We start from the raw sequence: 21748 nt of genomic DNA, 5'->3' as shown, positions 1-21748 counted from the left end.
AGCTCCTGGCTACAGGGGACACAGCAGATGGAAGCATCTGAGATGCTCAGAGGTTTTGAACCTCGACAGGTGGGAGAGCAGAAGCAGGGTGTCACAGGCTGAGGGGACGCTGTAAGCAAAGGATGAGCCCAGGAGGGTTTTGGGTGAGAAACAGCCATTTTTAAAACAATGAGGAAGTGATCTGGCTGTAGCAGTGGTTATACTCAAGATAACAGCAGCTAGTGAGTGCTTACTATCAGGCCCTGTGCTAATAAATAAGCACTTCGTATCAATTATCTCGTCAAAGTCATATAATGCTACATCCTACAAGCAGGTGAGTTTTAGTATTAACAGTCTCCATTTAACAGATGAGGAAACCACGGCCTAGGAAGGCTGTGTAAACTGCCCAAGGCCTCTCCCAGCAAGTGCAAAGCTGGGACTCAGACTGGGCAGTGTGGCTCCAGGGCTCAGGCTCTGAGTCACAGGCCCCAGACTTAGATGCGGCCCTCCACACCACAGAGACACAGACTCACAATCCAAATGATCTCCACAGACTGGAAAAATGGGGTAAACTTCACAAGGTGCAATCCAGTAGGTATAAAGGAAATTTCCTGTATTTAGATCTAACTCACTGGCACAGGGGAGATATGACTCAAAGCGGCGCTTACAAAAGTGACTTAAAGATGTTTTCTTTGGCTGCTAACTCAATATAAGCAAAAACTTTGACGTGGTTGATCAAAATGCAAGTCTGAGCTCTGGATGCCTTAAAAGAAGTATAGCGTTCAGAATGAGGGAGGGGATGGGTCAATTCTTTATGCAGATCAATTCATACATAAAACGCTATTTAGTTTTAGGCTTTATACATTATGAAGGAAACTGACAAAGTAAATCACTTCTAAAAGAGAGTGACCTGGATTCGAATGGACCTGAGACCTGGAAAAAACTTAGAAGAATATTAATATTCTGAAAGGTGGTCATGTGGGAGGAGGAATGACTTGAGAAGATCAAAGCTGGACCGATGGGTAGAAGTACAGGGAGGCACTTTCTGAGTAAACTTAAAGCCGTCTCGTGAAAGACAGAACCCCTCATTATTAGCAGCACACAGGCAGAGGGGAGGCGACCTCTCCTCATCTCCTCAGGGCTGTTGTGAAAAAGGCTGATGGCTCAGGCTGGATTCGTTGATGTTCAGGTTTCTTCTCGTTTTTAGACTCCATAAAGGCCCTTCAGATGGCGGAGGGCTCTGAGATCAGAGCAGGAAACTTTCCTGACGGATCCCGGGATCCACAGAAGGCTCTTGAGCAGGACAGAGACCTGATACGAACGCCCTCCATCCTCCTGAGTGTGGGGAGCTCCCTCTGCGGGGCCCGACTAAGGAAAGCGTGGAGCGGCCTTTGTGTGCACATTACAGCCCCAGCATGCGTCCAGCACACTGACAAAGGGCCAGCCTAGCGCTGGGCCGTGCAGCAGAGTCCCTGCCCGAACCCACCACCACGAGGCACCCCAGGGCTCGCCTGGCCTTGCCAGGCCTGCCCCGGCCCTTCCCTTGCAGCTCTGGCAGGTGCACAGGAACCCCGCCTACTGCAGCCAACACACCCAGCATCTCCCACCAACACATCCCCAGCAGAGGCGCCTAAGAGGCAGGGTCCAGCCCAGGGGGCAGGCCTGCTGCCCGGTCTCCGTGCCCAGGTCTCTCATGCTCGTACGTGAGGCTGAGTCCAGCATTCTGGGCTCTTGAATGCAGGCTGTGGTTCTCCAGGGCCCTCAGAATGTTAGGCTCCAGGATGTCTCCAGGGCAGAAGTGCCCCGCTACGATGGTTTCCTGTGCTTACGTCATATTTGGTGCCTGGAATGCCATCCCGCGTCACCCGCTCCTCCGCATCCTTCTGCATTCCTAGTCCCGCCGTCTTCCCGGCACAGACCAAACTCTACCTTCCTTTAGGCTTGCCAGGCCGCTCTGGCCAATATTTCATCCTCTTTCCTTCTTTCATTTTGAATCCCTATTTCTCTGCATGTGTTTGACACCTAGTATATTATATCGTCTTACCTCCCCATCACGATTAAAATCCCGGGCAAGCACCCTGCCCTCCTCCCCGGCGGCCCACAGCTGCTAAGGCAGGACAGAGGATCTTAATAAATCATTAAATCCTCGAGGGCTGACGGCTTCCTGGGCTCCTCCCTCCCAGAGGACCAGGTACCTGATTCACGGTCTCTGGGCAAAATCCGCTCTCCTTCCCCCCCTCCCCAGACTCTCTCTGAAGGAATCACTGGGTTCTGAACTGGGCACTGCCTGGGCGACCTCCCCTGGGCAGAGGGTGGGAAGTTTGGGCTTGGTTTCTCACCTCCGGTCTAGGTTGGAGAACATCCTCTGAGAACAGGCTGTTCTCCAGATTTCTCTGGAGTCACACGGGACCCAAGACCAGGCACTGTCCCCCTGAAAGAGCAGCATTGTACAGCGCTTCCTGACCCAGCTGGCCCCCGCGTCCCAAGCTGGTTCCGGAGGGCCAATTATCCACAGGCACCGCAGGAAGGGCGGCTGTCTCAGCCTCTCTTCCTCCTCCCTCCTCGGGGCCTCTGATCCCTCAGGACAGCCTCAGCCAGGCCGCAGCCAATGGCAAACCGTCGGCCTTGCTTCTGTAGGGAGCAGGGCCCAGCCCGGCCTGCAGGGGCCAGCTGGGCACTGTCCGGTCACGCACGCAGCTCTTGGCTGGGGCCCAGCACTTGGGCTGCCAAGCCTGGGCTGGCTCGCAAAGGGTCCACAGCAGGGGCAGGCACAGAGGAGGTGCCTGGGTTGGGGGGCAGGTCCTGATGCAAGAGACCAGAGGGCCCACCGGCCAGGCCAAGAGAAGGAAAATCCGAGACCAGGCAGGGCAGGAGGGGAAAGTAAGACAGAAGGGAGACAGAGAAGAGAAATGAAGAGTACACGGTGGGGAGGCATGTGCTCAGCCAAGGCAAAGAGGGCCACCACCAATGGCCTCGCCAATGACCACCCACCTCGGGGCTGAGGCCTGGGAATCGGCAATGCCTTAAAGATGAAGAGGTGGTCCTGTCAACACGTGCGACTTAGTCTGGGCTTCATCCTTCTCCCACCCCAGCCTCCCACCCAATACCCTCCAGAGTCCACGAGCCAAGATCAACTAACACAGGCTGAAAGGATCTTCTTCTGGACTGCCTGATCCTGAGATCAGGGCAGAAAGAGATCCTCCAGGCCATCCATCTGATCCACACGGGGAGGAGCAAGGCTGGCGATGGGGGGCGGGTGAGATTCCAGGAGAGACTGATGCAAAAAGCTGCTGCACGTCACGGTCAAGGTGGGGACAGCTCAAGTTCACAGCCGGGCCTCGAGCCTGAGTGAGGATGACAGAGTTCAGAACCAAGTCGAGATCACGTGAGCCTCAGGGGAGGAACAAGCAAGGCACAAAAAGCCAGACGCAGCCTTCTGGGGCTGGGCGCCTCAGCACTGAGTAAGATGGCTCTGGTCTTGGCTGTGATACTTGGAAGTTGGTATCTAACAGCAAGTCTTTTTAATTCTTCCCTTGATCAGAAATAATAATAGTAGGGTAGTCATCGTCATTGTCACCAGATAAGCGGGAGCAGCAGCAGCAGCAGCAGCAGCAGAGCCTCTACCAGGCGCTGCGCTCGGTGATTTGCTTCTCATCCGCCCTTTGGCCCTACGGCCCCCCATTTTCCGAGCCAAGTTGCCCAAAGCAGCACAGGCGCAGCAGGTGGAACAGGATGCAAACCCAGGGCCCTGTGCCCACCCTGCGCTGCCTTCAGCAACTCCCTGCAGTCCAGCACAGGGCCAATGCCGGCCACTATCTGCCTCGCTTCCTACCCAGGAGGGCTGGTCCCTTAGTTTCTTTGGTGGCTCATCCCCAGATCTCTACCCATCTTCACTCCTTCGTGATGTCAGGCCTGTGGCTCTGAACTCTCAACGTCCGCTGGCGCGCCCATCTCCCCAGCTGTTCCTCTCACAATCTCCCCGGAAGTCATCCTTGATGGTGCCTTGGCCTCCTGCTCCCAGCCAACCCAGCAGCAATGATGTCCTGTCCACCCGGCAAATCCCTCTGCTTCTCTCCATCGTCTCTGCCTCCCCCAAGCCCAAGCCACTACTTCATCCCCACTGGACCCCTGAAATAGCCTCCCAAGTGGATTGGCCCTCCTGAAGCTGCTCTCCACCCAGCAGCCAGAGCAATCTCCACAAACCAAGCGTGAGATCCCACTGCCCCGCTCAGAGCCCCCCACCACACGTGGAATGAAGTCCGCACGCCCACGTGGCCGACGAGGCCGTGCGCGGGCACCAACTCCCGTTCTCCCTTCTACTCATGATGCCCCAAGCACACTGGCTGCCTCTGCTCCTCAAACTTTTTCAACTTTCTGTCTCTGATGCTCCTCGTGCCTGCAAGGGTCTTCCTCCCATTCTTCACCCAGCTGGATTTCCCTCCTTCTTCAGGCTGTTCAAATACCACCACCTCCCGGGCAGCGGCTCCAATCTAAAGCATCTCCCCACCCCCTGCCCTGCAACATCTCTTTATCAGACTCACAACCAGCCTGGTCATTTCCTGCAGAGGCCCTCATCACCACCTGAAGTTCCCTTGTTTGTTCATTTGCTTATTGTTGGTCTCTCCCCACTAGACAGTGGGCTCTGTGAGGGCAGGGCCTGGGTTCCTGCTGTTCCCCCAGTGCACACACTGTGCCTGGCACGTGGATGGGCTGACAGAGTGAGAAGGCCTGCTCTGCTCAGTCCTCTCCAAGCCGACGTCCTGAGCAGCACTTCATCCCTCATTTGCCCCACTCTCCTGTCTAGGATGCTCCATCTTTTCCTCCCCCGAGTCACCTTGCTTTCTCTCCTGTTAAAATTCTTGCTGATATTGAAGTATAAGCTGCCTAACTAATGATATCCAGCTCTTCTTTCTTACGCTTCCTTTGTACCGTACTTAGCAAGGCTCCAGAGAGCTAAATACTTTGACTCATTTCCATGTTTTGATAAAAGGTATTTGCTCTGGCCTGAATTGTGTGCCCCCTAATTCATACGTCAAAGCCGCCCCCCCTCCCCCCAGGTGATGGTATTTGGAGGTGGGGCCTTTGCAAGATCATGAGGTTTAGATGAGGTCACGAGGGTGGGGCCCTCATGATGGGATCAGTGCCCTATAAGGAGAGGCCCCAGGCACTCTCTGTCTCCTTGTGTGAGGGAGTCTGCCAGTCAGGAAGAGAGCCCTGCCCGGGAGCTGAGTGAGCCAGCACCTGGATCTCGGACTTCCAGCCTCCAGAACTGTCAGAAGTCACTTCCCGTGATTTGAACCACTGAGTGCACAGTATTTGGTTACAGCAGCCCACACTAAGACTATTTTGTTTTTCCTTTTAGTATTTCGTGTACCTTATCTGCTTCCTAAGCTGCGGACTGCAGAAATTAGGATCGCAGCTCCCCGCTTCCTTCTCCCTCAAAAGCCCCTAACCAGCCTCTGCTTCTGATAGGTGGAGAGCAACGGAACCGTCCGGGTCACACAGACTCCAAAGGGTTTAGCACAAAGAAAGGCGCTAGCCTGCAGTCGGATAATCTGGAAGGGAAGATGGAGGAAAGAAGCTGAGAAGATTCAGAAACGTCAGTCACTCCTGCAATTGACGAGGTGGATGGCCCCGTGCTGGGGGGAGGGCGGCCAGGACTGTGAAGCACCCGGAACAGCTGAAGAAACAGGGGTGTTCAAAGGGGGAAACACTAGGGGAAGTGACCCAGGTGTCCACCCTCGGAGGAATGGACACACAAAATGTGGTCTATCCACGCGGGGGAACACGTTTCCGCCTTAAGAGGCGATTCTGACACATGTGACAACATGGATGAACCTTGATGACATTATGCTGAGTGAAGTCAGCCAGACATAAAAAGACAGATGCTGTCTGATTCCACTCGTATGAGGTCCCTAGAATAGTCCAATTCAGAGAGACAGAGTGGAATGGGGCCGCCAGGGGCTGGGGGGAGTTAGTGTTTAACAGGAACAGAGTTTCAGTTTGGGAAGATGACGAAGTGCTATGGGCGGATGGTGGTGACGGTTACCCAAGAATGTGAATGTAGTTAGGACCACTGACCTGGGCGCTTCAAAGTGGTTAAAACGGTAAATTTTATGGTACGCATATTTTAACACAATAAAAATACACCCCCAAACACAAAAAGGAGGAACTGATTCAGCTACGACATGGATGGACCTCAAAAACATTATGCTCAGTGAAAGAAGCCAGACACAAAATGTCACATGTTGTGTGATTCCATTTACAGGAAATATCCAGAATAGGCAAAGCCATGGAGACAGAAAGCAGGTTGCTGGGTGCCAGGTTCCAGCAGGAGCAGAAAATGGGGAGTGTGCTCACTGGGTATGCGGTTTCCTTTTGGGGTGATGAAAGTGTTCTGAAACCAGATAGTTGTGATGGTTGCACAACACTGCGAATGGACTAAATGCCATTGAATTATACACTTTAAACTGGCTAAGATGGTGAATTTAATGTTATATGTAAAATAATTTTTTTCAAAAGGTGGAAATGCTGAGGAAGTGTGATTTTGAGCGAGGACCCACTACACACAGGGCAGGGCCACCATCTAGGCTGTGAGGCTGTGCTACACGACTCCTGGTGGGCCTTTCACACAGACTGTGAGGGACACTCTGTGCAACTGGACCAGCTGCCCGGGTGCAGGACGCTGTTCTAGGTGCTGCTGGAGGGCACACAGACGAAAGAAAGTGGATCCTGTGGTCAATGAGTGAACCGTTTTAAGGGAGAGAAGGAGGGTCCTCTGTCCTCGTCCTGTTCTTTCCTTCCTTCTCCTCTGATTGTGCAATTTCAGAAGTACTTTATGAAAAAAGAAACCAGTATGGGTGCACAAGTTACTCATGCCTTTGTCTGCGAGTGGCACAGACTGATGAGTAGTATCAGAAGGCTAAAGCCAAAATGAGATGAGGCTTCCTGAAAAGCCTCTCTTATTACATGACAAAGACCACAAAGAGATGGGTACACAGCTTTCAGCCAATGGTGTAAAGTCGATGATAAAGTCCTGTTTTGCTTTAGTCTTTTCTGTTCAGAATGCTTTTTGAACTGAAAAAGGCAGAAAGAGCAGCGAAAGAGAAAACCCAGGTGAGTGGGGAGATTGTCAGGGAGCCCTAGGGCGCTGAGGGAGCTCAGGCTTCTGACTCCGATGAGCAACAGACAAGGGGTTAGGAGAGCGAGCGAAGGTGATGCACGCTCTCAGGGGTTGTGGCGGGACTGTAGGGAGAGGGAGCCCTACCCGAGACCAGACATGGGTGAGGGTAATTGTGATTTACCGGAAGAGAAGAAGGTAAAACTCCACACATTACCCACAAGAGATTCCCGAAAGAAAAGCCAGCACCGATCACCGGGAGCCAACATGAGTTCTCGGAAGCCAGTCCTGTGAGACTGACCTCATTTCCTTCTCAGACTCTAGGCTGACATTTCAGGAAAACCAAGTAGACATGGTGTGTGTCTGAATTTCCAGCATCAAGGCATTTAACAAAGTCTCTTAGAACATCTCACAGGCAAGGATGAGAAACGACAGGCTCCCACGGGTCCCAAATTACTGACTGTCAGCCAGATCTGGCCTGCAGACTGTTTGTGTACGGCCCGTGAGCTAACAGTGGTTTTTACATTTTTAAAGGGAAGAGTAGGAGGAGGAAGAGGAGAAGGAAGGGGTGGAGGGGGAGAAGCGACAGCCGCAGCAGCTGGCTACAAAGCCAAAAACATTGACTATCTGACCCTTGGCTGAAAAAGTTGGGCAATTGCTGGGCTAGACAGGGAGGGCCAGGAGGGGAGATGTCTGCTGGTCCAGGTGCTGACTATTGGTTACCATCACCTTAGGGACAAGGCATACAGGCACCCCTGCCTGTGTCCTCCTCCCTGTGTTTACCAGTGAGGGTATAGAGAAGGCACAGCGATTGATCTGACTGATGTTGGGAGCAACAGCAAAAGTAATGTGGATGATATCAGTAGAGTATGACCATGGATGAAAACCAATAGGACAGAGTCCACCTGGGCCCTGAATGCAAGGGCATATGGTCGAACGGGAGACCAGGTGAAAAGGGCTGAACTTATCCCTGGGAGTTCCTACTAAGTTCGTTAGCAATATGAAATGGCTACTGTAATAAAGTAAGATTTAAAGAGCTAATTTCATTTTGAGCTACATCACAGAATTATGAGATCTAGAACAAGAGCCAATCCTTGGGTTTACAGCTTTCAGCCACACTTGGAGTACGGATCCATCCTACCATGCTCCAGAGAGTCTGCCGGCACTGAATAATGCGTTCAGCTCTGGGCACCCCATTCTAAGAGGAATGCGGATAAAGTGGGCATGTGCGAAGGAGACCAGCTAGGATGGTGAACCACAGAAGGCTGGGTAAGAGGACAGAAGTCAGGGAATGTGGTGGTGGAGAGGAGCGATGGGGAAGAAAGGGCACACAGGTCTCCAGATACCTCAATTCCTAACACCTGTGAAATGGAAGGCCTCAGGGCTGGAAGGGGACCCTTGAGTGAGAATTCAAGGCAGCCAGGTTCTGTATTCAGCATCTCCCCAACTGGAAACAATCCCAATGTCCTTCCACTTGGACCCAGATCAACAAACTGTGGTCGAGCCACACCATGGAAGGCTACTCAGCCATAAAAAGGAATAAACTACTGATTCAAGCCAACAATATGGATGACTCTTACATTATGTGAAAGAAGTCAGACTCAAAAGGTCACGTACTACATAATTCCATTTACATGACATTCTGGAGAAGTCAGAACTATAGAAATAAACAGATCAGTCATTGCCAGGGGCTGGGGGAAGGGGTGATTACAAAGGGCCATGAAGGAATTTTGGGAGTGATGGACTTATTCTAAATCTTGATTGTTTGGAGGTTACCTAATTGTACGTGCCTGTCAAAACTCACAGAACTGTATGCTAACCATGGTGAACTCTTGTTGCTGTTAGTGCTGTTGAGTCCATTCCGACTCCTAGTGACCCTGCGGACAGCAGAGCAGAACCCTGCCCGGTCTTTTCGTGCCATCCTCTCACCTTGCACTGCTGTACCAGACGATGCTCCCCTGCTACTCATAGGGTTTTCATGGCCAATTTTTTCAGAAGTGGTGGCCAGGTCCTTCTTCCTAGTCTGTCTGAGTCTGGAAGCTCCACTGGAACCTGTCCACCATGGGTGACCCTGCTGGTATTTTAAAATACCAATGGCATAGCTTTCAGCATCACAGCAACACATAACCGCCACAGTCTAACAACCAACAGACAGGTGATGTGGCTCCCTGACTGGGACACGAATGTGGGCCACAGTGGTGAGAGCACTGAATCTTAACCATGGGCTGGCCTGGTGAACTTGACTGAGTGTAAATTATGTCTCAACACACCTGGCTTTAAAAATAACGAAGCCAGGTTCAGTGAGAGGTGGACAAGGAGACCTGGGGTGGTGGGCACTGATGCGTGGCCCAGGATGGAGGTGTTCAATCACGGGAGCAGAGTTTACACAAGATGCTTTTTAAGACCCTGTGACCCTAGGATTCACGGACATCACAATTTGCCTCTCCTCTCTTAAAGTTGATTCGTTCAACCAGATTTTGCGCCTGACACTGCTCTAGGCACCGGGGATGCAGCGGTGAACAAAACAAAGCTCTTATGGGACTTGCACTCTAGCGGATAGAGGCGGATAATCAACAAAGCAACAAGCAAGTACAGTGTATCAGATGGTGATCAGTGCTCACAGGAGAAAAACGATGCAAAAAAGGGAACTGGGAATGTGGGGCAGGACAGCTGCAATTTTATATGTGATGGCCAAAGATGGCCTCCCCAGTGAGGTCACATTGGAGCAGAGCCCTGAAGGGAGTGAGGGAGGGAGCCGTGTGGATATCAGGGAACAGTATTTCAGTCCAAGGGAACAGCAAGCCAAAGTCCTGAGGCAAGAGTGTGGCTGGCGTGTTTGAGGAAGAGCAAGAAGCTTGGCAGGGCTGGAGCCGAGTGAGAGGAGGGCAGGAAGCAGCCAGATCGTGCAGGGCCTTGTCGGCCACTGTAGGAACTCTGAGCAGAGGAGTAACAGGGTCTGACTCTTTCTTTAAAGGATTCCTCTGGCCACTGTATTGACAACAGTAGGAGGAAGCTGGGGTGACAGCGAGGAGACTGTTACAACAATCCAGAGTGGACAGGCAGTGGACCAGGGTTGTGGTGGTGATGGAAGGGGGGGAAACGGAGAGGGTCTGGACAGATTCTGAAGGCAGTGCTGCGCAATGTGCTGACGGTTTGGATGTGGAGTGTGAGAAAAAGAGAGGAATCAAAGACAGAAGCAAGGAATCCAGGTTTTTTGCCTTAGCAACTGAAGGATGAAACTACCATTTACGGGACAGGGAAGGGGGGGAGGCGGGATTGTGGGGGAAGCGGGAACGTGGTTCAGATGTAATTAAGACTCAGGTGCCTGCTGGGCATCCTTCGAGCTGGACCTCCCAGGAAGGCGGGGAGAGGGCCAGGCTGCACACAGAGATTTGGGAGTTATCAGGTTAGAGGCGGATAGAGCCATGAGGCTGAGACCACTAGGACGAGAGCCATTAAAAAGGAGAAGAGGCCCAGATGGAGCCTGGAACATTCCAACCAAGTCGGGGAGATGAGGAGGAACTGAAGAGACTGAGAAGCAGCAGCCAGCGAGGCAGAAGGAGACCCGAGGGCGTGGCGTTCCCTCTCTCCATGAAGAAAGTCGTTCAGTCAGAGGGAGCTGTCAACTGTGTCAAACCCTGCAGAAGGGGCAGGGAGAGGGGGACTGAGAACGGGCCACAGCGCATGACAAGGATGGCACTGGTGACCTGGCCAGAGCCGCTGCAGGTGAGTAATGGAGGCAAAAGCCCGTGGGGGGAGGGGTGAGAGAGGGTGGGAGGAGAAGGCGGGGGGAGACAGGAGATAGTCTGGACAGAATAGACGTCCCCACTCCCAGGGCCTGGGGGTCAGCGGGGGGCATGTGGGACACAGGAACAGCTCCTCATCTCTCCCCTGCCCCCCAGGGCCTCCCCCGGTGTCCCCATTTGGAACGGCAGCTCCATGGCTGGTTCTCCTTCCCCAGACAGGGCCAGGTGGACGAGGAATACAGACACACGGAATCTTTCCAGGCTCAGGTGAAGGGCTGCAAACAACTGAAGATAGTAGTGGAGTAATGAATTCCCTTCACGTGAAAAGAAAACTGATTTTTATTCATTGGTTTGAACCTCTGCGAAGTCACAAATAAATAGGAAGTAAGTCCTATAAAAAAAAATTGCTCTCAGAGTTCTTGCCAGAGACAAATACCTATCTTTCCTTCTCTGAAACTGTCCAAGATGCTTGTAAACCCCGAGAAAAACTCTCTCCCTTTCTACACAAGACCCCTCTCCATCCGCCCCCCCATTACCAGTCCCAGGGTTCCTCTTATTCTGTGAGACCAAGTGAGAGAGCCGGGCGAGCAGCCCCACTTCTGGAATGTTCTTCCACATACTTTCAAACCTCTGGGGGGCCTTCCCTGGTCAACCCCCCCTCACTGCTGTGCATCCCTCCTACTCTTTTCTGTCACCACGCTGGGAGACCCCCATCCCCAAAGCTCCCCAGAACTTTTACCACAGGTTCCAAACCAGACCATCGGGCACGCGAGCGACCGTTACAGAAAGGGGGAATCCCATCCTGACCTGGAGAAGATGCCAACAAGCTCAGTCTTACTGGCCCTCCTCATTTATCATTACTTCTGCTCAAGAGTCCCCTTCAGCCAGGTCATCCTGTCACATCCTTAGGCAAAGGTCACATTTGCCTATACTTTTGTCCCCCGACCTAAAACCCCATGCGCATGTCACCCACTGACATGAATAGCCCAGTTCTCATGTGGCTCTTAGAGCCTCTCCTTTCCCCCTGCACACAAGCTGTCTCTCCCCACAAGACAACTTCGATGACAACGCTCACGGTGACCACACATGCCTTCAGAAGGCCCTGGAATGCAGGGCATGAGGACTAGATACTTAGACACTGGGTCCCAGGGAATAGGACAAGCTGGCCTCTCTCCCCTGTCCCCCATCTTCGGAGGCCATGGCTTCGGAAAGGCACCCCTCCCTTATAGTTCTGCTTTCCTGTCACAAAGGAAGCCTCGGTTCTGCTTCCCAAGCAACCTGAACGCCAGTGCCACGTACACAGGTGTCGCACCGAGAACTCATCAGCATCACTCTTTGGGCAAGTCACTGCTAGAAAGGGAGGCCCAGGGCACACCCATCAGACATATCCTCATCATCCAGTATCGCCTGGCCAGGCTGGAGCGGCCTTTTGCAACGCCCTGGCCTTCCAGAGAGACCGCTGGTGTGCAGAGTTGAAACCTGCGCCGACTCTTCCTGAACCACCAGGACTGCCCAACTTCCTCCCTTCCCTCCCCTCCGCACGCCCTCCACACTCTACACTCCCCAGACATCTAACTGGGAGCTCACTTTTGCGTCTTTTCTTTTAGTAAAACAGAGCAACTTTTCTCTGACTATCTCAAGACACAGGGGAGGTGGTGCCTCACTGACAGCTGGTCCCTGAGCATACTAACTACCCTTTCTTTACCGGCTTTGTGCGCCTCCCAGGGCCCTTTCCTAACAGCATCTCCGTCTGTCAAATGAATGAGTCAGGAGCAACTTGTCATCTCCAGACAATGCCGAGGCCCGCCACTTCTCCTCCCAAACATCCTTCGGACCTTTATTTTTTGTGCTGTTTCTACAGCAAATACCTCCATCTTACACTCATATACTATATAACTGGCCCTCTACCTCTCGTCTCCACAAATGACCCCAAGAACTGGCCCCATGAGTTCTTGCAGTAGAGGAACCTGGAGCGGCTCGGACCGTGTGGGATCTCCAGCTGGGCGTCAGCAACACCCCTCTCCATTCGGCGGCTTCGCTTTCTTGCTCCAGATGGTGGTCTTCACACAGCTCTGATCCAATTTTCATGAAATACAGTTTATAAATAAATAGAATCCCATTTACACAGTGGGTGGCTAAGCAAGGATATCTTCTTTGACTCTAGCAAAGAATGCTGTAACATTAAACATTCCCAATTTACCTGTTTGGCTCATTCAAATGCGTAAATACCAGGTTTGCTTGAATAATCACAACAATCGTGTTTCTCATTTATTGTCCGACCCTGCACAGTCTTCAAAGAGCTTTCACGTGCAGCCTTACTGATGCTGAGAAAATGATGTGAGGGAGGCAGGGGACACTTTATGAACAAGAAGGCACAGAGAGGTCAAGCCACACAGCGGGGCTGCTGCCTGCCCTCTCAATCAGGCACACGCTCTACATTCTGCTATTCAGATGGTTACAACTGAACTCTTAGCCAAAGCCGACTCGTTTCCTCCACCTCTGCCCTGACCTCAGCACACGTTATCTTGAAGGCAGATTCCTCTGATCTTATAAAAATTCCAACCTGCCCTACTGGAGGTACATAATTTTTGGGTTTAGTGAGAACCAAAAGGAGAAAGTTTTTCAGAAAACCGACCACGGTTTTCTGGAAAACCACAAGTCTATCTTCTCCTATTGAAGAGACTGTCCACCTTCCACTACCTCCACACAAGGCAACTTTCTATTATTTCCACACAAGCAGGTTCTCGTTTTAGTTGCTTGCACACTTTCCACCATGCCCCATAATGCACGGCTGTGCTTTCTTGGAGGGACCCATTGCAGTTTAAAGGGAAACAGAGCTGGGGTGGTGGCCCTGGGAAGCCCAAGTTCACTGCAGGCAGACACTCTGGAGAGCACCTGAACAAAACTCAATCAGGCAGTGGCCCCAGGCCCTTGGTCTCATCTAAGATATCAGCAGGATGGATGATGTACTGAGAGGGGCTATTTCTGAGCCCTAAACTGCAGCCTCCAGACAAATCAGCTGGTCCTGTAAGAGTCTATGGCCAAATTTACCCCAGCCATCTTCTGCAAAGAGGGAGATGCTCGTCCAGCCTGTCAGTTCGGCAGAGTGTAAGCTCAGAGGTGGGAAGGGTAAACGGCACAACGCTGTCTCTTTGGTCAGTGGTTCTCAAACCTGGCTGTGCATGAACATCACTGAGAACCTGACCTTGCACCCCAAGTCCCCGTTCACTCACCCCTAACAGACTCCTTTGCTCCACCCCCAGACTGGACTCACTGGGTCTGGGAAGCGGCCACTGCCCATCACATTCTAATTCTGGTTGTGTTTCAGGAGAAGATTCTACGTCAGCGTCTCAGAAAAAACTCACCTAAAGGAAAAGCAGGAGTGAAGAGGAGGAAGAATGAGGCAAAGAGAACAGGAGTATAAAGACTGTAGAAAATGGAAAGTGAAGAGATTTCCTCAGCTCAGACAAGCATACCTTGATTCAAGTAAACATAAATTTGGAGGGGGAATATGAATTGACACTAAGGACAAATGAGGAGACGGTTATTCATTTTACAAAAGAATTTGGCATCAGATTCCTTTAAATAGCAATCTCTGTTAGTACATTTAAAATAGGATTCCGTTTATGGAAGTGTGATTTATACAAAATCACATCTGTTACATAAAGCTCAGAAAAGGCGCTCTCCTCCCATGTAGTCTGGCTAACTATAGAGCCGGCCGAGTGCAGATGGTCACCTAGTTTCTTCCCAAAGACACCCAGCCCTGCTCTGTCACCCATTTCTACATTTTACCTGATCATGGTTAACAGACTCAGGGGCCACCCCATTCTCCTCTGGGCTTCCCTAAACTCAGAGAACAGCTGCTGAGTCCTCTTCACGTGCACTCATTCGTTCCACCATATTTCCTGAAGGCCCATCAGGCACTGGGCACTCCCCACCTGCCCTCTCAGTCAGGCACACGCTCTACATTCTACTAGTTAGATGGTTATACGTGAACTCTTAGCCAAAGCCAACTTGTTTAGGGAGCTGTAAAAAAATGACATCTCTGGTCCTGTGTATCTTATATTCTAGTGAGAAAGAGAGGAAAGAAATAAGTAAAACGTACGGGGCATGAGATGGTGACAGGTACTATGGAAGAAAAATAAGGCTGGGGCTGGGGCACACCAGGCTGGTCTTAAAACCTTCCACAGGGTCATCAGGGAAGGCTGTACTAGAAGGCACAGAGGGACACATGTGGAAGTGAGGAAGAAGCCTGGCAGACACCTGGGGGAAGAACTCCGGGTGGAGGAGCAGGGAGAGCCCAGCTGGCAGGTGCGAGTAACAATTAGCAGTTAGGTGTGGCTGGAGTGGAGACGTCAGGGGTGGGACCTCACAAGGGACCTTGTGGCCACTGTAAGGACCAGCCTTTGTTCTGAGCAAGACAGGAGCCACTGGGAGGTTTTGCGCAAAGAGGTGACATGCTTTGACTCACTTTTTCAGAGGACCCCTCTGGCTGCTCTGCTAAGACTGCAGGGACAAGCATGGGAACAGAGATGACAATTAAGATGCTGTTGGATGAATTCAGGCCAGAGGTGATGGTGGCTCAGACCAGGCTGGTAGTGGTGGAGGTGCTGAGATGTGGTCGGATTCGGACACATTTTGAAGGCAGAGCTGACGGGATTTGCTGACGTTTTGGACACAGGGTGTGCAGAAGGAAGCAGTCAAGGATGGCACCAAGATTATTTGTCAGAGCAACTCAAGGGATCAAGGTGCCATTAACAAGATGGAGAGAACCATGGAAGGAGGTTTGGGGCAGGGGATAGGAGCTTGTTTTCAGACGTGTTAAACAGGAGATGCCCAATGGAGGTACGAACGAGTGTGGGATGTACAGTGTGCAATTCCGACGAGGTTCGAGCTACCCATATCAATTTGGCAGTCATCAGCACAGAGCTGGAATTTAAGATCAGCAAAGACTGAATACAGATGAGAAGTGTGGGGACAGCCTGGGGACCCCCAACATTCAACACAGAGGGATGGGAGGAAATGAGGAGTGGACACAGAAAAGAAACAGCCCAGGAGGCAGGAGAAAATCCAGGAGAAAGTGGCATCCTGAGAACCACATGAAGAAATGTATTTCAACTAGAGGTGAGCGACTGTGCTGAACGCTGCTGAGAGCAAGCAGGATGAGAGCTGAACGCTGACCAACGGACTGAACGCCGCGGGACCTTTACCAGGGCTGTGGGTAGAGAGGAAGCGGGAGAGCCTGACGGGGATTCACGAGAGAAAGGTGGGGAAGAGAGCTGGAGGCAGCAAGCGCTGGCTTGCAAGGGGCAGAGAAAGAAGAAGGCGGGGTCTAGGTTTCCTTGTTTTAAATGGGAGAAATTACATCACGTGTGTGTAGATGTGAGGGGAGACAAGGGAGACTCTGGAACAGAGAAGGTGTCTAGCGCACAACAGGAGGTGACCACCCCGGTAGTGTAACAGGCCAGGTCACAGATATGGACGCACGTGTGGGCAGACGCGCTGGCGAGAGCTCACGCAAGCTTTCTGGGGATTGCATCTCTTTTCACTGCGAAACAGGAAGCAAGGTCAAGGGCTGAGAGTGAAGGTGGGGGAGGAGAGGCATGAAGTATTGTCTAGGAAAGTGGTGGGCTACCCGGGCGAGGGGAGTGCACGGGCCAGCCACGGAGCAGCACCGAAGGCCCATTCCACTGTGACCTGAAGAAAGACATGAACCAACCCTCTGCCTTCTCCTCTCCAGGCCAATTCTCCCCCACCCCTTTACTCTGCCTCATACCAACTCTCCTCCTCCTGCTCATTGCCTTCCCAGCTTTCAAACAGCTTGGACTTCGAAGGAATCAACATTCAGATACACTTGGTCACTGTGGCGTCCTTGTTCTCCAACAAGGCCTTTCAGGGAGGAGATGGAATGGACAGGTGCTGGCTTTGGGAAGGCAGGCGCCAGGGTCTTGGAGTAGACATTCGCATGTTGGGGGGAGCGGGGTGTGGGGTGAGGACAGGAGTCCAGGGGAAGCAGAGGAAGTCTAAGGCAAAATATCCAGACTCCCTCTCAGTTCTTCTCTCCGTTTCCTTCCTTCTCTCCTCCCCTCCCCCTTCTTCCTTTTGGATTCCAATTTCCGAATCTAAGACAGACTGAACAGTCTCCACCTTACTGTGCTTCAGGCTCTAATTCTCTAACTCAACCTCTCCGGGCCTGCAACGGAGCCCAGATTCATCTGCACACGTTATTTCATTTAACCCTCACGGTAACACTGGGCCTGCTCACTCCCTTGATGAGATGGGGGAACTGAGACTCAGAACGGTTAACTGACTTGCCCAGTGGATGGTGATTTGGCTGGTAAGCAGGAGGGCCAGGATTTGAACGAAGATCTCACTCCAGGTTCAGGCCCACCCATCCCAGCTCCACCCTTCCAGGCCCGGGGAGACTCCTTCTGACTCATTTCCACTGAGAGAACACACCGGTCAACATCAAGCCCTATGTTCCAGGAAGTGAAGTCCTTCAAAGCACAGGCCTCCCCGATCTCAGGACAGAGCCAAAGAGAAAAGCGGAGTGAGCAGCGCACGCCCTGGTCACCCTCGAGAGGCCATGGAATGTTCCAGCTGGCAGGGAGAAGCCCTGACGGGTATTTCCTGCGCCGGACCCAGCGGGTAGTAACAAGCTGGGAGGATCTGATAAGAAGTTTTCTAAAGTGGACAGAGGGGTGGCTGCTAATTCCGGAGGTGGATTTCATCATCAGCTGTGGGGCGGTGATGTGACTTCCTCAGAAAGCAGAGCAGCCAGGAACTCTCACTTCTGTTTCTTGAAGGGTGAAAGGGCCCTTCCTTAAGGGAGGAGCCATGGGTTTAAAATAAGTGTAGGGGTGTGGAGGGAGGCACCCAAAGGGCCCCAGGCCTTTTGGCAGGCCAAAAGTCAACCCAGGCCCCAGGCACGGTGAACCCCCACTGGGCGTCCAGGCCTGACATCCCACTGGTTTCTGGGCTGCCAGCTCCTGGGGGTCACAACATGGCCAGACCTCTCTTCTAAAGAACAGCTCCAACTGCGCTACAAATGTCCAGGGGCTCACCATGGCACCCCATGCCTTTGCATCATGCCACCCCTATAACCTAGATTAACCACCCTCCCCAAACCATCTCCATTTATTTAAGTCCTGCCATTAGTTAGTCAGTCATGGTTTTATTCATTCACTAAATTCACCCACCAAACATACATTGAGCACCCATGTATCAAGTGCTATATAACTTGAGCTACTAAGTTAACTTGAGTAAGACCCAAGTCCTGGCTTCAAGGAGTACGGTCTAGATGGGGAGCAAGATGGAGGCACTGTGCGCACAGCCAGTTAGAGAAGAGATGCCGGTGAGTGCAGACTGCAGGGGGGCCTAGGGGTGGGCTCTACCCAAGGCTGAAGGGTCGGCTATGGCTACCCATCCCTAGAGGAAGAGCCGGCCTGAGCAGGGCCCTGCAGGAGCATTCCGGTGGAGAAGCCAGCGCCAAGGCACAGAAGTGGGGGCCAGTGCCCAACACGGGGCCTGGAGAGCTGTCAGTGTTGCTGGAGTGTGAAAAGCAAAGAAGAGGCCAGGCCTAGAGAGCCCAGTTTACAGAGTCATAGGGCAACATAAGAGAGGACAGCCCGAGCAACCTGCCCCTGGATGTACCACTTGGCTCAAAACGCATCAATAAAAAGAATTCTTAAAAGCCAAAACCTTAAAGCCCAAGTCCTTGAAGCATAAAGCAGTGAATGGATAGATGCTCTTAGATGTGTGTACAAGGATGTCACCTCAACAGTGGGAAATGGATACAGCTAAACGTCTATTAACAGGGGACAGACGACAACGAAAGGATACATAGTCTGTACTCACCTGGAAATACAGTAATAATTGCCAACAGTTACTGAATGCTTGCCACCCACCAGGCAATGGTCTAAGCATCTGACATACACACTAACACGTCTACCCTCACAACAACCCTATTAGAGGGTACTGGAATTATCCCCACCCTACAAGAGGGAAACCCTGGCACTGGGAGCCCCCCATAACCTGCCCAGGTGAGTAAGTGATAGAGACAGAATTTGAACCCCAGAACCCAGACCCTTGACCACTCTGACACACTGTTTCTAGATCTACAGCAGAGTGAAGGCTAAAACACAAGTTTGCAAAACTGTAGTACGGCACGGCCCCATTTTGTTTCAATGTGTGCATATTTGTCTATGTGTATAGCCTTGGATTTGGTTGAAACAAGTGAAAATTTGGCCATTTTTGACTTATAAAAACAGTGGTTTCATATGGTTCAACCTAACACATGTGCATGTGTGCAAACACATATACACACACAAAAAAGTCTGGAAGGATCTATACCAAATTGTTAGCAGTAGTTATGGATGGTGGGAGTATGCTTGATCTTTATTTCTTTACACGTTTTCATATTTTTTGAAAAATAGCAAAGTTAAACGTTTTCCTGTGGATTACCTGTTTCCTCATGGCAGCTACTGAGGACCACAGCTCTGTGATATTAAAATGTACCCACGGCGCAGGAGCACCGGCCCCCCAAAACTATAGCATCGGAGGCCAGTATGCTCATGCCTGTCTCCCCCGGGGGGCTGAGAAGCCAAAGCGTGGGCAAAAAGCTGCCATAGGAAGAGCCCAGAATTCAAAGGGAGGAGTCCGACCAGCTGTGTGACCTCTCCGAGCCTCAGTTTCTTCACCTTGAACATGACAGTAGAAATCATGCTTTTCTGAGAATCAAATGAGATATGAACCAAAGTGCTCTGCCACCCCACCGGCATTCTAGTTGATGTCACCTGGGCAGGGCTGAGGGGGTCTCCTAAACTGTTGACAGCACCACGTCCACACCCTGGACCATGGCCCGAGAACCGCTCATTTGACAGTTGGCTCCCTTAATGGAGATTTGGTGGAAACAAAAGGCAGTATCTTCCCTCCAACATCCATTAAATCTGGAAGGAACTGAGGAGCTTCCAGTGCTCTCTATAAAGTACAGCTGACTCCCGGATCCCAAGTTGAATGGACTGCAGGAAGTCAGCAAAGGGGAGCTGGGGCACAGGGCAAGTGTCCTGAGGTCGAGATTCAGGCATCTCTCAGCAGCCACCCAGGGGCGGCAGTGGGATGCACAGCTTTAGCCAGACAGTAAGCCACCAACAGACCATGACCAGGGGTCCCAGCATGCACCAGCAGCCGAGGAAAATCCCTTTAGGAATGACTGGGCCACCCCTCTTGAAGAATTATCCAAGTATCCTCAGGGCAACTGTAGCCACTTCTGCCTCTCCATTCCCTCTCCTGGATCACTTACCACCTTCCAACATCCTACACAATTTACTCACTCATTTTAATTGTTCCAGTATACCCCCCACCCCCACCCCACCCCAATACACACAGGAGGTCAGCTCCACTAGGCAAGGATCTTTGTTTGGTTCACTGAAGCACCCCAAGTGCTCAGAACAGCCCCTGGCATAGGGAGGGTATTCCATGTAGATATTTTCTGAATAAATGAATGAATGAATGGCCTAACTGAAATGTCACCGTCCCCAACCCACTTCCTATACCACTGGCAGAATTAATTATTCCCACCTCTGAGTTTCTACAGAAGTTTCCCCGAATCTCTAACACGGCACTTATCACACTATGTTATAATTATTTGTCTCCTCCACCTCCTTAAAGGCAGGAGCCTTGAAATTTCCCCATTCTCTTTTATATTCTCTGTGCCCTGCAGAGGACCTCAGTGCTTACTGACTCAGGGAACAATCTTGACATATGTACAGGACAAAAAGGACAACAGCCAGGACCCTGGCTGACCCCAGTGGGAACATCTCTGTCAGGCACCAAGACTGCCGATGTGGATCTTTGAGCTGGTGGGGCAGAGAAGACCACTTTCCAAAGAATCCAGTCTGGGAGAAATTCAGCAAGAGCAAGCAATTTTAGGCCCCAGAAAATGAGGCTGAACTTAGGGCTCCAAAGAGAGGTCATAATGGAAAGTTAATGAAATGTTCATTTCAAAAACACTTTCTCCCAACCCACGGTTTGTGGCCCCCATGCTTCTCTTGGTCCCACTGAGGACCATCTCCAGCCCTGGGACCAGAAGGAGGTGTAAGCCTGCTGGCCAGAACAGCACATCCAACTGACTGTCGAGGGGAGACGGCCTCGTTTACTGGCGGTACTGGACACTTGCTGGTTATTATTAACTTGGGCCTCACAGCCTGCACCCACTCATCTCTCCTCTCATTCCTCTGGCCCTGATCCCAACAAACCTACTCAACATCCGTTCGCTTGCATATGGCGCTACCCTTACCTGGGATGTCCTGTCCTCTCAACACTCCATCAGCCATTCATTCAGCACCTACTGTGTGGGTTGAGTTTTCATCAGTGAAATCGCTGCTCTTCTTCAAAACACATCTTAAACACCACTTCTTCCAGGAAGCCCTGAGGCATAAAAGGATTTGGATCCCCTGTCCTGGGAGCTTTGTTAGTCCCACGAAGGCAGGGATTGCACCTGCTCTTCTAGCACAAACCGCATGTGGCTCCTGAAGACAGCACAGACTCATGACCCTGTGCTTTGGCGTATGTGGTTCTCTCTGCCTGAATGCTCTTACTTTCCCTACCCCCTGGGCGGGGGGGGGGGGGGGGGGGGGGGGGGCTCCTTCCCATTCCTCCAGCCTTCTCACTGAGGCCCCTCCTCTAGTGCCAGGTCATTAATCCCACCCTCTCCCATGCTAGCACATCCCTCAAAGGGACTCTGTTCTGTGCCTTTTATCACATGTACCGTAATGACTTATAACACGTCTGATTGCCCTACTAGACTGAGCTCACCCAGCAGAGGGGTCATTCTGAAAGAAGGAACGATCTATCCCTTCACCTAAAGTTTTAAGACTTTATTTGTTGCTTAAGTGAATCAGCA

The 21748-nt window shown here is 51.7% G+C and overlaps 1 protein-coding gene across 4 annotated transcripts in view; it reads right to left on the bottom strand.

Moving 5' to 3' along the window:
• HIP1 (huntingtin interacting protein 1) overlaps window positions 1-21748 on the bottom strand; it is a 146764-nt gene that overhangs the window by 58197 nt on the left and 66819 nt on the right. Inside the window, exon 1 of one of the 4 annotated variants that reach the window (XM_070484426.1) lies at window positions 2319-2458. The exons of the other annotated variants lie outside the window; for them this stretch is intronic. The gene's annotated coding sequence lies outside the window, so the exon portion shown is untranslated. Of the gene's footprint in view, window positions 1-2318; window positions 2459-21748 lie in introns of those variants that run through there. 4 annotated transcript variants of the gene reach the window in all.

Source organism: Equus asinus, chromosome 14, assembly GCF_041296235.1.
Source record: "Equus asinus isolate D_3611 breed Donkey chromosome 14, EquAss-T2T_v2, whole genome shotgun sequence".
Classification (NCBI taxonomy): domain Eukaryota; kingdom Metazoa; phylum Chordata; class Mammalia; order Perissodactyla; family Equidae; genus Equus; species Equus asinus.
The sequence above is the reverse complement of the archived record's forward strand: the minus strand, read 5'-3'. Positions and strand labels throughout refer to the sequence as shown.